This window comes from Bufo bufo, chromosome 4 (genome assembly GCF_905171765.1).
Source record: "Bufo bufo chromosome 4, aBufBuf1.1, whole genome shotgun sequence".
Classification (NCBI taxonomy): Eukaryota; Metazoa; Chordata; class Amphibia; order Anura; family Bufonidae; genus Bufo; species Bufo bufo.
The window spans coordinates 3,202,821-3,220,149 of record NC_053392.1 but is presented as its reverse complement, the minus strand read 5'-3'; the positions used below and the strand labels follow the sequence as shown (position 1 = coordinate 3,220,149).

The 17,329-nt window shown below is 43.7% G+C and overlaps 1 protein-coding gene and 1 long non-coding RNA gene across 2 annotated transcripts in view; both read left to right on the top strand.

Moving 5' to 3' along the window:
- The window catches only part of LOC120998348 (zinc finger protein 501-like), a 308,112-nt gene that overhangs the window by 259,093 nt on the left and 31,690 nt on the right, over positions 1–17,329 (top strand). The gene's annotated exons all lie outside the window — the stretch shown is intronic.
- LOC120998436 overlaps positions 1,631–17,329 on the top strand; it is a 24,174-nt gene continuing 8,475 nt past the window's right edge. The window contains exon 1 of the long non-coding RNA XR_005778380.1: positions 1,631–1,681. This is a non-coding gene — a long non-coding RNA (uncharacterized LOC120998436). The remainder of the gene's footprint in view (positions 1,682–17,329) is intronic.

Sequence of the window (17,329 nt, the reverse complement as noted above, 5' to 3'; positions counted from 1 at the left end):
TGCCGTAATGGAGGGTGAGGGGGAAAAGCTGAGTTACTTTCATGGCACCTTGTAACTTCCCAACCATAGACTGTATACACTGAAATACAGAAGTTCTCTTGAGGGTCTGTCAGGTTCAGATGGCCCTGAGTTCCTGCCTGGTGGAAGGAGGATCATCTCATCATCAGGTGTCATCATGAAGATTTCGGAAAAAAGGAATTTCCAGTAAGAATGATTGGCTTTGTTTTCTTCTTTAGGATGAAAATCTGATGGATATTAAGGTTGAGGTTAAAGATGAAGAAGAAGAGGAGACGGATTTATGGGGCGATCAGCAGGGTAAGGAGGGGGGCTGTCATGGGTCACCTGGATACTACTCCCATCATCTCATCATCACATGTAATAATCTCTCCTGTCCCTGTGTGTTTCCTACAGATGGACTCATAGAAGGAAATCCCCCCGAGAGATGTCCCCGTCCTCTGTATTCCCAGGACTGTCCAGAGGAGAAGCCCCCAGAGAACCATCAGGTAGATGGAGCTGAAGTCTCCCCAGAATCTGACCAGAAAGGGATTGAACCAAAGATCATTTTACATTTCTCTTCTTTAGGATGAAAATCTGATGGATATTAAGGCTGAGGTTAAAGATGAAGCAGAAGAACAGACAGATTTATGGGGCGATCAGCAGTGTAAGGAGGGGGGGGGCTGTCATGGGTCATCTGGATACTACTCCCATCATCTCATGTAATAATCTCTCCTGTCCCTGTGTGTTTCCTACAGATGGACTCATAGAAGGAAATCCCCCCGAGAGATGTCCCCGTCCTCTGTATTCCCAGGACTGTCCAGAGGAGAAGCCCACAGAGAACCATCAGGTAGATGGAGCTGAAGTCTCCCCAGAATCTGACCAGAAAGGGACTGAACCAAAGATCATTTTATATTGTACTATTTTGTACTAACAAACACATACAAGGCCGTCCACAACCTGTCCCCTCCCTACATCTCTGAGCTACTTTCCCGATACATCCCCACACGCACTCTCTGATCCTCACAAGACCTCCTCCTCTCCTCTTATCGCCTCTTCCCACAATCGACTCCAAGATTTCTCCCGTGCATCCCCCATACTCTGGAACTCGCTGCCCCAACATATCAGACTCTCACCTACAGTGGAGACCATCAAGAGGAACCTGAAAACCCACCTCTTCAGACAAGCCTACAACCAGTTACCCTGCTGCTTCTATACCGCCATGACCCGCTTCACCCGCACCTACTATGTCCTTCTCCCATACCATGTAGATTGTAAGCCTCGCGGGCAGGGCCCTCTCTCCTTCTGTACTAGTTTGTAACTCGTCTTGTTTATGATTAGTGCAATTGTCTGTATTATGTATGTGCACCATGGGATGAATGGCGCTGTAATAATAATAATAATAATTTCTCTTCTTTAGGATGAAAGTCTAAATGTTATTAAGGCTGAGGTTAAAGATGAAGCAGAAGAGGAGATGGATTTATGGGGCGATCAACAGGGTAAGGAGGGGGGCTGTCATGGGTCACCTGGATACTACTCCCATCATCTCATCATCACATGTAATAATCTCTCCTGTCCCTGTGTGTTTCCTACAGATGGACTCATAGAAGGAAATCCCCCCGAGAGATGTCCCCGTCCTCTGTATTCCCAGGACTGTCCAGAGGAGAAGCTCCCAGAGAACCATCAGGTAGATGGAGCTGAGCCCTATACACATCTATATAGGGGGGGTCCTGCAGTCATAGAGGGGTCATAGATGGTGGGGGTCTCTTATGTGGATCTGTTAGATTTCCCACCTGTCTGCTGTATTATCCTGAATTGTTACAGATGACAAATCAGGGGGAAGATGTGACTGATATTAAAGTGGAGGATGGAGAAGAGCGGATGATGGGCGATCCCCCGTGTAAGAGTGAGGTGGAGGAGGACATTCCAGTCCATGTGACCACAGGTATGGAATAATGAATGGAGGAAGGGAATTGGGAGGTTTCTTCAGGTGAGGCTCCACCTTAGAGCTGCAGTAAAGGAGCACTCCGGGCAGTGACCCCTGTGTTATGTGCAGGAGCGGAGGGAGATGTGACTGCACATAGACATCCTCTCCAGGATCTTCTCTCCATCCTCTCATGGTCCAGGCTGAAAACTTGGCTTAGCATCAGGTTGTGGGGGGCACCGGCAGCGATAAACGGTTGCACTAATGGCCGGTGTCTTAGAAAACTCACTTTAACCATTTAGGCTCCACAATCCGTGGTGGTAGGGGGCCGTCTGTGACACTTTTCGTCAGCTTTAACTCTGTAAATACCAGGCTGATGGATTTATACTGACAAAAGCCTCAAGAAATGTAGTAATATCTGTTATACCTCAGGTAGGTGTCATCAGATGCCGGGTGTTATAGATGACATTACTTCTACACTATAAAGGCTGGAGACATGTAGTAATGGCTGTTATACCTCAGGTAGGTGGCATCAGATGCCGGGTGTTATAGATGACATTACTTCTACACTATAAAGGCTGGAGACATGTAGTAATGGCTGTTATACCTCAGGTAGGTGTCATCAGATGCCGGGTGTTATAGATGACATTACTACTACACTATAAAGGCTGGAGACATGTAGTAATGGCTGTTATACCTCAGGTAGGTGTCATCAGATGCCGGGTGTTATAGATGACATTACTTCTACACTATAAAGGCTGGAGACATGTAGTAATGACTGTTATACCTCAGGTAGGTGTCGTCAGATGCCGGGTGTTATAGATGACATTACTTCTACACTATACACACTTCTGCAGCCTCTACCAGGTTTTCCTCCAGGAATGCCCTGGATTTAGCTCCATCCATCTTCCTATCAACTCTGCCCAGCTTCCCTGTCCCTGCTGAAGAAAAGCCTCCCCCAGGATGTTGCTGCCACCACCATGTGTCACGGTGGTGATGGTGTGTTCAGGGGGATGTGCAGGGTTAGTTTTCCGCCACACATAGCGTTTTGCAAAAAGGTAAAAAAGTTCCACTTTTGTCTCATTTGACCAGAGCACCTTCTTCCACGTTGTTGCCGTGACCCCTGCATGGCTTGTGACAAACTGCAAATGGGTCTTCTTATAGCTTGTTTTCAGAAATGGCTTTGTTCTTGCCACTTTTTTCATAAAGGCCAGATTTTTGGAGTACACGACTAATAGTTGACCTGTGGATCGATTCTCCCACCTGAGCTGTGATCTCTGCAACTCCTCCAGAGTGACTATAAGCCTCATGACTGTTTCTCTAATTAGTGCTCTTCTTGCCTGGGCGGTCAGTTTAGATGGACAGCCATGTCTTTAGTAGGTTTACAGTTGTGCCATAGTGTTTCCATTTTTGGATGATGGATTGAACATTGCTCCATGAGATGTTGAAAGCTTGAGATTTTTATTTTTTATAAGCTAACCCTACTTTATACGTCTCCATAACTTTATTCCTGACCTGTCTGGTGTGTTCCTTGGTTTTCATAATGCTGTTTGATCACTAATGCTCTGTAACTAACCTCTGAGGCCTTCACAGCTGGAGTTTTACTGAGAAGACATTACACACAGGTGGACTCTATGTACTAATGAGGTGCCTTCTGAAGGCAAAGGTCACACTGGAGTTTATTTAGGGGATCAGAGTACAGGGGGCTGAATACTAATGCAAGCCACACTTTTCAGATTTTTGTTTAGAAAACATTTAGAAGCCATGGATTATTTTCTTTTCACTTCACACAGACTTGTACTTTGTGTTCGATCACATAAATTCCCAATAAAATACATTTGTTTGTGGGTGTAACGTGAGAAAAAGTGAAAAAACTTGAGGGGTATGAATACTTTTTAAAGGCATTGTACAGTGCCTTGCAAAAGTATTCTCCCCCCCCCCCCCTTGACTTTTTTCGTATTTTGTTGCCTTACAACCTGGAATTAACATGGATTGTTTGAGGATTTGCATCATGTAATTACAGAAGATGCCGACAACTCTGAAGATGTTTTTTTTTTTCTTGTGAAGTAAACAACAAATAGGACAAAATAATAGAAAAGGTCAATGTGCAGAACTATTCACCCCCTAAAGTCAGTACTTTGTAGAGCCGCCTTTTGCGGCAATCACAGCTCCAGGTCGCTCTGGATAAGTCTCTATGAGCAGTCGCCACATCTGACCGCTGGGATTGTTGCCCGTTCCTCCTTGCAGAACGGCTCCGGCTCCTTCAGGTCGGATGTTTGCGCTTGTGAACAGCAATCTTTACGTCTGACCACAGATTTCCTATTGGATTGAGATCTGGGCTGTGACTCGGCCGTTCCCACACATTTACATGTTTCCCCTTAAACCCCTCAAGTGCTGCTTTAGCCGTGTGTTTGGGGTCATTGTCCTGCTGGGAGGTGAGCCTCCGTCCTAGCCTCAGATCACGCACAGAGTGGGGCAGGTTCTGCTGAAGAATTTCCTTGTCCATCTTTCCCTCAACTCTGACCAGTTTCCCAGTCCCACCCCCCAGCATGATGCTGCCACCACCAGGTCTCACTGTGGGGATGGTGTTCTGTGATGTTATGTGATGTGTTTGCCCCAGACATAGCGCTTTCTTTGATGGCTGAAAAGTCTAATTGTAGTCTCCTCAGACCAGAGCCCCTTCCTTCATACATTTTGGGAGTCTCCCACAGGCCTTTTCACAAACTCACAACGTGTCTTTTTGTCTTTAGCTGACAGTAATGGCTTTCTTCTGGCCGCTCTGCCATAAAGCCCAACTCTATGGAGCGTACGGCTTATTGTCGTCCTATGTACAGATACTCCAGTCTCTGCTGTGGAACTCTGCAGCTCCTCCAGGGTTACCTGAGGTCTCTGTGCTGCCTCTCTGATTAATGCCCTCCTTGCCCGGTCCGTCAGTTTTGGTGGGCGGCCGTCTCTTGGCAGGTTTGCTGTTGTGCCATGTTCTTTCCATTTGGTTATGATAGATTTGATGGAGCTCCTGGGGATCATCAAAGATTGGGATATTTTTTTATAACCTAACCCTGACTTGTACTTGTAACAGTCCGTTTCCGCAGACAAGGGGTTAAAATCCGTTTAGGCGATAAGCCCCTTTCTGAGAGACAGGCACAGCTACTGCAGGACACCAAACTCCCGAACTGGATACAAAGTAGCACTCCAAACTGGAACCTCGCGAATAGCTGCTAGCAGACGAACAGGAATCGGCTTACACTTCTGGCAATCGGTCTTCTAACAGCATACAGTGAATCCCCCCAATAACGAGACAAGGCTCCGTGTTGAGGGTCAAGCAGTGGTCTGACTGTACTTCACGTACAGCCTCTTTTATTCACAAACCACAAACATAGTACTGCCCACAGGGGTTTGAAATACAACCAATCAGTAATTTGCAACACATACAATGTAACTACAGCAACCAATCGTTCACACCCCCAGAGGACCAGAATGAAGACTGTGACATAGGACAACATATCCCCACAATGCATCATGGTCTCCTCCTCTCTGGCCCGGAGACAACCGAGGCGTAATCCAATTATCTCTCAAGACAAAGAGAAGTCACCAATACACATGTGCAGACAACAGAACAGACATCACCCTTTAAACACACAATGGGACAATGGCACAATAGAAATACACCCAGCATTTCCTCCCAAGCTGACAAGTTACACTTATTATTAATTGTTACAACTTTGTGAATTTACATTGGCCATACATATAACTAACATCAATTTAAACAGTATAACTTGGGGACAAACCTATCCAAAATTCACTTGAATAGGTTCAGGGGTTTAAAAGTTAGTATATGGCCCATAATCCTGGGGCAAGAGGCCAGCAGCCAGTCCTCTCCAAAACCCAGTGGCGAGGTCGGTTTCGCCACAGTACTTCTCCACAACATTGTCCCTTGCTTGTTTGGAGAGTTCCTTGGTCTTCATGGCAGTGTTTGGTCAGTGATGCCTCTTTCTTACGTGTTGCAGCCTCTGGTGTGTATATGTAATGACAGATCATGTGACACTTAGATTGTACACAGGTGACATCATCTCACTAATCATGTGACTTCTGAAGGTAATTGGTTGCACCAGAGCTTTTTATGGGCTTCCTAACAAAGGGGTTGAATACATACGCACAGGACAATTACTGTTTTCTATTTCTAACCAATAGTTTTATTTCTATACTTTTCTCATTTCACTTCACGACTTAGACTATTGTGTTCTGATCCATCACATAACATTCAGATTAACAAAACATTGCACTTAAGGCTCTAATGTAAGAAAATACGAAAAAAGTCAAGGGGGGGTGAATACTTTTGCAAGGCACTGTATATACCATGTAAAGCAGAACAAAACCCCAGGTAATTGAAATAAGTGGCTGCCAGTGTCCACAGATCTCAATGCAAGATCCTCACTTGAATAAAATGGAGAAATCACCAGCACTCCAGAATGATGAAAAAGTAGAAAGTTAATTCACCCACGTGAGCAGAAGCATTTCCTTATGTTATAGAGGAGGAAAATGAGAAAAAACTTTCATCAGACCCCCAATCTTCAGACATCCATTCCTCCTCAGATCTGACCCTCTTTCCTCATCAGAGCTCAGATCCGTCCCCCATTCCTCAGACCAGGAGAACATACAAGCTGTACAGACATTCTCATCACTTATATATCACTGCCATATTCCACAGCGCTGTACAGACATTCCCATCACCTATATATCACTGACATATTCCACAGCACTGTACAGACATTCTCATCACTTATATATCACTGACATATTCCACAGCGCTGTACAGACATTCTCATCACTTATATATCACTGACATACTCCACAGCTCTGTACAGACATTCCCATCACTTATATATCACAGCTCTGTACAGACATTCTCATCCCTTATATATCACTGACATATTCCACAGAGCTGTACAGACATTCTCATCACTTATATATCACTGACATATTCCACAGCGCTGTACAGATATTCTCATCACTTATATATCACTGACATATTCCACAGCACTGTACAGACATTCTCATCCCTTATATATCACTGACATATTCCACAGCGCTGTACAGATATTCTCATCACTTATATATCACTGACATATTCCACAGCGCTGTACAGACATTCTCATCACTTATATATCACTGACATATTCCACAGCGCTGTACAGACATTCTCATCACTTCTATATCACTGACATATTCCACAGCGCTGTACAGACATTCTCATCCCTTATATATCACTGACATATTCCACAGCGCTGTACAGACATTCCCATCACTTATATATCACTGACATATTCCACAGCGCTGTACAGACATTCTCATCACTTATATATCACTGACATATTCCACAGCGCTGTACATTCTCATCACTTATATATCACTGACATAATCCACTGTGCTGTACATTCTCATCACTTACATAGACCTGCTATATTCCGCATTGCTGTACAGACATTCTCATCCACTGGGGCTCACAATCTAAGGTCCCTACCAGTATGTCTTTGGAGTGTGGGAGGAAACCTGAGAACCTTGAGGAAACCCCATGCAGATCTTGTCCATAGTTGGATTCGAACCCAGGGCCCCAGTGCTGCAAGGCACCAATGCTGACCACCGAGCCACCGTGCTGCCCACCACTGGGACACTTGAATCTCCGATTCAAGGACACAGTACTGGATGAAGGGACTGTAACGAGTGCACGTTTCTGTTTATCTGGCCGACGCGTGAATCATTACACGTGACAAGGTGGCATCGATGAGTTCCTGAGATAACAGCAATATCTGAGTGACTGTATACAGCCCTCTCTGGATATTATACATTTATCCATTTATTATACAAGCAGTAGCCGTGTAGGTGAGGGCCCCGCTATTGGCTGCTGCTGGACCAGGATAGACGGTTATATTAATGAGCACAGTGAGACCAGATCGCCTACGTGTTTTATTATGATTTTTATTTTCATCCATTTTCATGTGCACTATTTCCAGTTTTCTTTGCGTTTACACTTGTGAATAATTCTAACATCCAAAGTCGATTCGCATAAAACTTCATTCCAATACTGTACGGAGCAGGAGTTCCGTACAGTACCATTTCCCCTCACCCATGACGGCACCCATGCAACCGGGACTTCCCATCCAGGACAAGAAACCTAATGAGATAAAAAGGTTCACACCTCCACCACACCTCAGTTCAGGTTTCCTGTCCTCCGGATAGGAAGTACCTGAGGAGTTCCCTTTCTTTTTTTGGTTCTCACCTCGGATGGCTGGGGAAGGTCCGGGTCTACCATACCGTAACGGGACCCATCCCTGGCGACGTAAGTCTCCCGGCGGAGCATTTGCCTAAGCCCTCTTTCACACGGGCGAGATTTCCGCGCGGGTGCAATGCGTGAGGTGAACGCATTGCACCCGCACTGAATCCGGACCCAATCATTTCTATGGGGCTGTTCACATGAGCGGTGATTTTCACGCATCACTTGTGCGTTGCGTGAATATCACAGCATGCTCCTCTTTGTGCGTTTTTCACGCAACGCAGGCCCCATAGAAGTGAATGGGGGTGCGTGAAAATCGCAAGCAAGTGTGGCTGCAGTGTGATTTTCACACACTGTTGCTAGGATAACATGGTTATAAGGGAAAATAATAGCATTCTTAATACAGAATGCATAGTACAATAGGGCTGAAGGGGTTAAAAAAAAATATTTAACTCTCCTTAATCCACTTGTTTGCGCAGCCCGGCTTCTCTTCTGTCTTCATATTTGCTGTGCAGTAGGAAAAGGACCCGTGGTGACGTCACTGCGCTCATCACATGGTCCATCACATGATCCATCACCATGGTGATGGACCATGTGTTGAGTGCAGTGATGTCATCAAAGGTCCTTTACCCAGGTCCTGAAGAAAGAAGAGAAGCCGGGCTGTGCGAACAAGTGGATTAAGGTGAGTTAAATTATTATATATATATTTTTAACCCCTCCAGCGCTATTGTACTATGCGTTCTGTATTAAGAATGCTATTATTTTCCCTTATAACCATGTTATAAGGAAAAATAATACAATCTACACAACACCGATCCCAAACCCGAAATGTTTTGCACTCGCGCGGAGAAATCGTGCATTTTCCCGCGACGCACCCGCATCTTATCAGGTTCAAAACCGTGACGCCCGTGTGAAAGAGGCCCAAGTCTGCCCTTTATCCTGCAGCCTCAAAGGCCTCTTTGGGGAGCCAATGTGGACGTGTTCAGGCGGTTCCCGGTCCATGACTGTGGTAGCGCCGGCGTCCCATTACCAAAATGGCGGATCGGGGCTCAGGGACGCTCGGCGCATGGGCAGTAACAAGTGCTTCTGGCGCATAGACGTCACTTCCGATGGGAGCCGGAAGTACCCTCCCCGCTGGAGCCGGAAGTGCGAGAGCGTGGATTAGGCGGTCCTTTTAAAAACAGGACATGGGAAGGAGCCGAGGCGCATTAAAAAATATATATGGCAGCAGGAGGAGGCAGCCAGCCGTGGACGCACACAGTGTTGTGCAGAATCTGGAGCAGACGCATATTATGTCTGAGACAGGTGATACCGGACGCGCCGACCCCGTGGAACCCTCGAGGCCCACAAGCCCGGCACTGGAGCTGAGGAGTGGGGAAGATTGACACGACACTTGGGTGAGACTTATTGTTTTCTAACCCCACTTTTTATGCCTGGGTGTTGTATGCTTTTTTGTAGGTTGCTAAAGTTCCTAAAAAAGCCTCCTGGAAAACCAAGCATAAAGAACGTGGGGGGTGTAAAGTGCCCCTGTCCTCTACTTACGTTAAGCCACTCTGTCAATCATGTATTGATAAGCTAGTGATGGAAGAATCCCCTAGCTTTTAAAAATCCATTAAAGCATTAGTGCGGTCAGAAGTTAAATCCTCTTTAAATCCTTCAGGCAAAGCCGACGCAAGTCTCTGACTCTGAGCCTTCAACGTTTGAAGAAGACCTAGAATCAGGCCAGGAATTATCCTCCGAGTATATGTCTTCTAACGAGGATACGGCAGGAAAATCTCTTTTTCCACCAGAGGATGTAGAGCCCTTATTAAAAGCAGTGAAGACTACTATGCAATTAGAGGACACTAAAGAGCCTAAATCTATAGCTGATCAGGCCTTTGAAGGTCTAGGTCCAAAGCGTCATAGGTCTTTTCCCATCCACAAGAATATTGAGACATTAATTAAGAAGGAATGGAAAAATCCAGACCGAACTTTTTTTATCCCAAATTCTGTCAAGCGTAAATACCTGTTTGAGGAATCCATCTCTAGCGCATGGGATAAGGCACCTTTTAGTTGATGCATAAGATTGCCAGGAGATCAGACCTTCCCTTTGAAGACCTAAGCTGTTTAGGAGATCCCTTAGATAAAAAGGCGGATATTTTATCTTTGGAGGTCTTGGGAATGTGCATCGACAAGTCTCAGGCCAGCTATTGCAGCCTCATGGGTGTTTAGATCTTTAAGGTTATGGCTGGGGCAGTTAGAATCCCACATCAGAGACAAAACCACAAGGGAAGATTTACTTGCTTCTCTACCAACCTTTCATAAGCCAGCAGATTTTTTGTGAGGACGCCTCCACTAATGTAGTGCGTTTTTCGGCCAGAGCTGCGGCTTTGTCAAACGCAGCCAGGCGGGCTGTCTGGCTTAGGTCTTGGAGAGGAGATCGGGGCTCAAAGTCTAGACTTTGCTCACTCCCATGTGAAGGCTCTAGACTTTTTGGCTCTTCTCTTGATGAGATTCTAGAGAGAGCCTTGGATAACATAATACGTTTCCAGTTCCCTAGAAAAACTTTTTTTTCGCAAACGTCAGGCCGGTTTCAAAAGTACAAAGAACAAACAAAGTAAAAGAAATGAAAGAGACAGATTCTCTAGGAAGTCTGGGGGTTTTCTGTTCAGAACCCAGGACAACAAACCCAAGGACAAATTTCAATGACACCAGAAGTCAGGTGGGAGGAAGACAGTCTCATTTCCTTTCAGCTTGGAAATCTGTGTCCCAAAACAAATTGATTTTAAATTTAATAGAAAAAGGATTCCGACTGGAGTTTCTGTCTTATCCAGAAGATCTTTTTCTCCAGACAGTCTGCCCCAAAAATCAAGAAAAGAGGGAGGCACTGCAGTCAAGAGTTTTTTTTTCCCCTGTTACACAAGGGAGTTGTTTGCCCAGTTCCACTAGCAGAAAGAGGCAAGGGTTTTTATTCCCCTTTGTTCCTAGTAAAGAAACTGAATGGGTCTTTCAGGGTTATACTAAATATTAAAAGACTGAACAAATCCCTACTGTACAAAAAGTCCAAGATGGAAACAATCAAATCTACGTTAAATCTTCTCTTCCAGGGGTGCTGGATGGCAAGCCTGGACCTAGAGGACGCATACTATCATGTCCCAATTCATCCTGCCTCCCAAAAGTTTTTAAGAACTTCAGTATGGGTTCAGGGGGAGTTATTACATCTTCAGTACAAAGCTCTTCCCTTCGGAGTGTCACAAGCACCGAGGGTATTCACCAAGGTGATAGCGGAGGTGGCTGCCTTTTTAAGACAGTTGGGCGTTACATTAATCCCCTATCTGAATGATTTTCTGATGGTCTCTCAATCAAAAGAGGAGCTACAAAAAGATATCAATTTCCTATGCTCCACCTTAGAAGACCTAGGGTGGTTAATCAATTGGAGAAAGTCAAGCCTAATTCCGTCTCAGAGTTGTGTTTTTTGGGGGATTCAGTTAGATTCTTGTCTCCAGAACAGTTTTCTTCCACCCCGAAGAAAGAACATAATTATAGAGGTAATACGGTCAATCTTCCTGTCCTATCTATGCATTTTCAGAGAGGCAATGGCAGTACTGGGAAAAAGGACATCCGCTATTCCGGCAGTTCCATATGCATAGATCCACTCCAGAGATCTTCAGGCAGACATCCTGAGACAGTGGGACGGTTCATCAGAATTTCCATCTCTCCTCAAAAGCAAGGTGTTCCCTGATGTGGTGGATGTTACCAGATCACCTTTCAGCAGGCATCCCATGGACATTTGCAAATCAGACTATAGTAACCACAGATGCCAGTCCTTGAGGATTGGGGGGCCCACTCCCAGAGCAGGTATTGGCAGGGGAGGAGGGATCCGAGTACGAGAAAGAGATCATCCAACTTCAAGGAGTTGAAAGCAGTACAAATGGCACTAACAATAGCACTTCCAGAAGTAAGGAACAAAAGGATGATTTTCTACACAGACAACTCAACAGTGGTGTCTTACATAAATTGTCGGGGGGGGGGGGGGGGGGGAGGAAACTTCATCTATATCAGGAAATGTTCTGTAATGTTCGGAATCAAGGAGACTCTTCCTTTCTGCAATACGGGAAACGTTTGTCCAGCTCACCTAGTCGGCATGTAGTATCCCGTGTGCCCGGAGTCAAGCCAGCAAGTTCCTGGACGTATAGGCAAAATGAAATGAAAAAGACGATTCCTGCACTTATTGTTCGTCCCATAAAATCTTCCTCTTTATTGAATCACATCATATGCGGAACAGTATCACAAACAAGCAGTTGTTTACGCGTTTCGGAGACCTTCTCCTTAGTCATAACAATGTGGCCTGAGAGTTTAGAGAAATTTAAAGACCCATGTACCCTCTCCCAACTAGTGGGTGGTGGCAACATGTCATGAATCAATCAACCCACAGACTCACACCTGGAGTATCATTCTCAGTAAACATTAGTTAAAATGGCCCCACATGATCCTCCCCCCACATCCCTGCACTTGGACTATGCGCGTCATGGCTGGAAACTTTTGCTTATCAAAAGCAAGCACAAGCGCAGGGTGTGAGAAGACGCATCATGTGAACAGGGCTATACAAGATATCAAAATACAAAAAAAATGTAAACCTGTAGAAAACTCTAAATGCGAAAAAATGGATAAAGATGAATAACATATGGCCACAATCTTCTCATCATTGTAATATAATATAAATAGACGTGTTGGAATAAACCATGTTAGACGTACTTGGTATAACGTGATATAATAAATGACACATGTTATGATGCATAACAAATGGCATCTAAAGACACCTGCAAGGTTGAATACCAGCTACCACTATAAAGGGTTATCGATAAATGTACATCAGTTCTTTCTTTTAGTTGAGACCTGTTGGCACCTTGTATTTGGCAGAAAAATCCAAAAGGCCTCTCAAGAGTATTTTCTTTTGATAGGAAAATGAGCGAGCACTCATACACTTGGCAACCAGATTGTCATGTGCAGAAAATATTTATTATATCCCCATAAAATACAAGTAATAACATTTATAAGAACAATGTAGCAATAATATACAACATTACAGTCACATATATTGTGGTAGATATGATCGACACTATATTCGATAAAAATATATTCGATAGAAATATTCAATAAATTGAATGGTAGAAAATTCAATGTTGAAATATCCGATACCACTCAATAGTGTCGATAAATTCAATAATATATATCACACCAAAAAACTTCAAGTATATGCTGTTGTTTGGGAAGAGGGGGTATTGTCTTCTAGCGCTCTATCCCAATTTGGGAAACTGAATGTCACTGAAGATGTTGTCGGTGTATTCACTGGGAGCGCAACATGTTCATAAAGTGTCCACAGGAATCCTGATAATGTGAAAAGTCTCTTATAGCAGATCCTTTTATGGTCGATATGAGCTTTGAATCGAAGAAAACTTTAAATCGATATTTGGCTTACCGTCTGGCGTCTGCTGTCTCCCTGTTGCTTCAATGGAGCTTTAAATATTTGCCGGCTTATTCAGTCGCTCCCACCACTGAGGAAGGGAGAGTGAATCTACCCGTAACGCGTATGGTGAAACAAGTGATGGACCTGCATTGAGAAGCCTCCGATAATACTGTATGGCCATACAGAAGAAAATCTCTACAGTAAAGGACTAACTATTCTTATCGTCGAAAGCTGCACCAAAGGAAATTGCGGAACAGAGTGGCAACTCCCGCGATCTTTGGATCTCCCGCGAAATCTAAACCAGCTTGCTGTATGGAGCGACTGAATAAGCCGGCAAATATTTAAAGCTCCATTGAAGCAATAGGAAGACAGCAGACGCTAGACGGTAAGCCAAACATCGATTTAAAGTTTTCTTTGATTCAAAGCTCATATCGACCTTAAAAGGATATGCTATAAGAGACTTCTCACATTATCAGGATTCCTGTGGACACTTTATGAACATATTGCGCTCCCAGTGAATACACCTACAACATTTTCAGTGACATTCAGTTTCCCAAATTGGGATAGAGCGCTAGAAGATAATACCCCCTCTTCCCAAATAACAGCATATACTGGAAGTTTTTTGGTGTGATATATATTATTGAATTTATCGACACTATTGAGTCATATGAATATAGTGTCGATCATATCTACCACAATATATGTGACTGTAATGTTGTATATTATTGCTACATTGTTCTTATAAATTTATTACTTGTATTTTATGGGAATTTAATAAATATTTTCTGCACATGTCAATTTGGTTGCCAAGTGTATGAGTGCTCGCTCATTACTCTATTACTACATTTGTCTTTAAGAGAGGGTGGGGTGATTCCCTCTATATGAGCTTGCAGCACCATACCTTAACTACTTGCTAGTGAGCCACCACAACCTACCACTATTTTCTTTTGATAGTCCCCTCCCCTAGTTGGTACTATTACTTTCTCGATTGCAAATGCACGGAGGGTTCCCATGTTGCGACCATGCGTGTGAATGAAATGTTTTGGCAGCACCCGAAATATTAAGAATGGATGGATTTGAAATGTAGTTTAAATGTTCGAGTATTCTATTTGTGAACTTGCGTACGGTGCTGCCAACATACATCAAGTCACACTCCACACATTGTATCACATAGATCACCATTGTAAAAATAGTAGTGAGTCCTACAATAAGGACTTGGATGTTCTGAATCTGTCTGAAGTCAATCTGACTATCCTTAGGTCTGAATTATGCACCGTCAGCTGATTTTGATTTATTCAGTACTATTCTGGACGTTAACAAGTTTATCAGAAATCTCACAGTAGTGAGACACTTCTATGACATACCTGATGTAACAGTTGATACATTTAATATGGAAAGTAAAGCAAATGATAATATATACACAGGTCTTTCATACAATGAACAGCTATCTCTCCTCTGTCTCTCAGACCTCCATGCAGAATCGGGTGGGGTGGAATCTATAGAGCTAGGAAAGGGATTTAAAACACACAACCCACATTTCTACCCTTTAATTTCTAGAACCAATGGTATGGACACCTTTCACGACCTGGGCTATATAACAATACTATGTTAGAGGTACGACCCAATAATCTCTCCAGCTCTTTAAAACAGGCCCTGGTAGAACTGGAATCAATGACCGAAGTGGTCATCAAGATGGCCGACAAAGGCGGATCCATCGTGGTTCTTGATAAAAACAGCTATGAAAAACAGGTAGAAGACATTTTATGTGATGCGTCCACATATAGAAAGCTTGACAAAAACCCACTTGTGGAATATACATGTGAGTATAACTCACTTATTCAGAAAGGACTAACCTTAGTTTTTTTCAATGACTCACAATACCGCTTTCTCTGTGTGAACGCACCCATAACCCCCATTATGCACGCCTTGCCAAAGATACATAAAGGGCTGTTTCCCCCTCCACTGCATCCCATCATTTCGGGCATTGGGTCCCTGATGGAACGCATGGGAAACTGGCTAGATAACATATTACAGCCTTTGGTAAGGCGAATACCGGGATATCTCAAGGACACAAGAGATGTGTTGCATGCTATGTATAATTTTGTCTGGCGCCCGCAATTCAAGTGGGTCACTGCTGATGTTGAAGCTTTGTATCCATCGATCCCCCCACGGATGGCCCTTATGGCCCTAGAATTCCACCTCCATAGGTACACCGGTCATTCGAATGCTTTTATTGACTATGTATGCGAGGTTACATCCTTTCTACTCACCCATAACTACTGCATGTTCAATAACCTGTATTATTTGCAGATACGAGGGGTGTCAATGGGGGCGAAATTCTCGCCCTCCTTGGCAAACCTCACCATGGCATACTAGGAGGAGAGATGTATATACAATGTCGATTGTCCCTTCAGATGGTGCTTGGCGTGGTACGGCAGATACATCGACGACATACTCATTGTGTGGGATGGCGATGTGTCTGCCATATCGGATTTCATCTGAATGACAATACGTACAATTTGCGTTTCTGCGCGCACGCAGAAACTGTAACACAGAGGTGGCTTTTCAAAAAGAATGTGAAAGTATCAAGATGAGATTAAAAATCAGAGGATATCCAAGATGGATGTTAGAGGATTTAATATAGTGTCAAATAAATCCAGATATGATCTATTTGAAACTAAAAATATCCGCAAAAAAACTGTAGATCGAAAGATCAGTGCAAAAAATGTAACCAATAAGGAAATTATGAATAATGATCACACACAAATTAAAGAGAAAGATCCACCTACCCTGGTTCTGACGTACAGCCGGCAGAGGCATTGTGCAGAGGTGTCTGCCCATTCTATTTGATGATAACCTTCTGTACAATGCTTTGAAAAATGGCTGCAAGATGGTACCTAGAAAAGCATTCACCATGGCAGGTTCCCTTTCCCCTTCCCTGTTTGTGGCCAATAAAAAAAAAAAAAACCCGCAGAATTCGGGGATTAATTACAAAGGCTTCACCAAGTGCGGCAGCCATCCTTGTAAAACATGCAAATATAATCCGTTCAAAAAAGCTTCCATAATGCGGACCACTCAACTACTTTCCCCATAAAAACATATATCAACTGCAACAGCACGGGGGGATCTATGTGATACAATGTGTGGAGTGTGACTTGATGTAGGTTGGCAGCACCGTACGCAAGTTCACAAATAGAATACTCGAACATTTAAACTACATTTCAAATCCATCCATTCTTAATATTTCGGGTGCTGCCAAACACTTCATTCACACGCATGGTCGCAACATGGGAACCCTCCGTGCATTTGCAATCGAGAAAGTAATGGTACCAACTAGGGGAGGGGACTATCAAAAGAAAATACTCTTGAGAGGCCTTTTGGATTTTTCTGCTAAATACAAGGTGCCAACAGGTCTCAACCAAAAGAAAGAACTGATGTATATTTATCGATAACCCTTTATAGTGGTAGCTGGTATTCAACCTTGCAGGTGTCTTTAGATGCCATTTGTTATGCATCATACCGTGTGTCATTTATTATATCACATGTTATACCAAGCACGTCTAACATGGTTTATTCCTACACGTCTATTTATATTATATTACAATGATGAGAAGATTGCGGCCATATGTTATTCATCTTTATCCATTTTCGCATGTAGAGTTTTCTACAGGTTTACATTTTATTAGTATTTTGA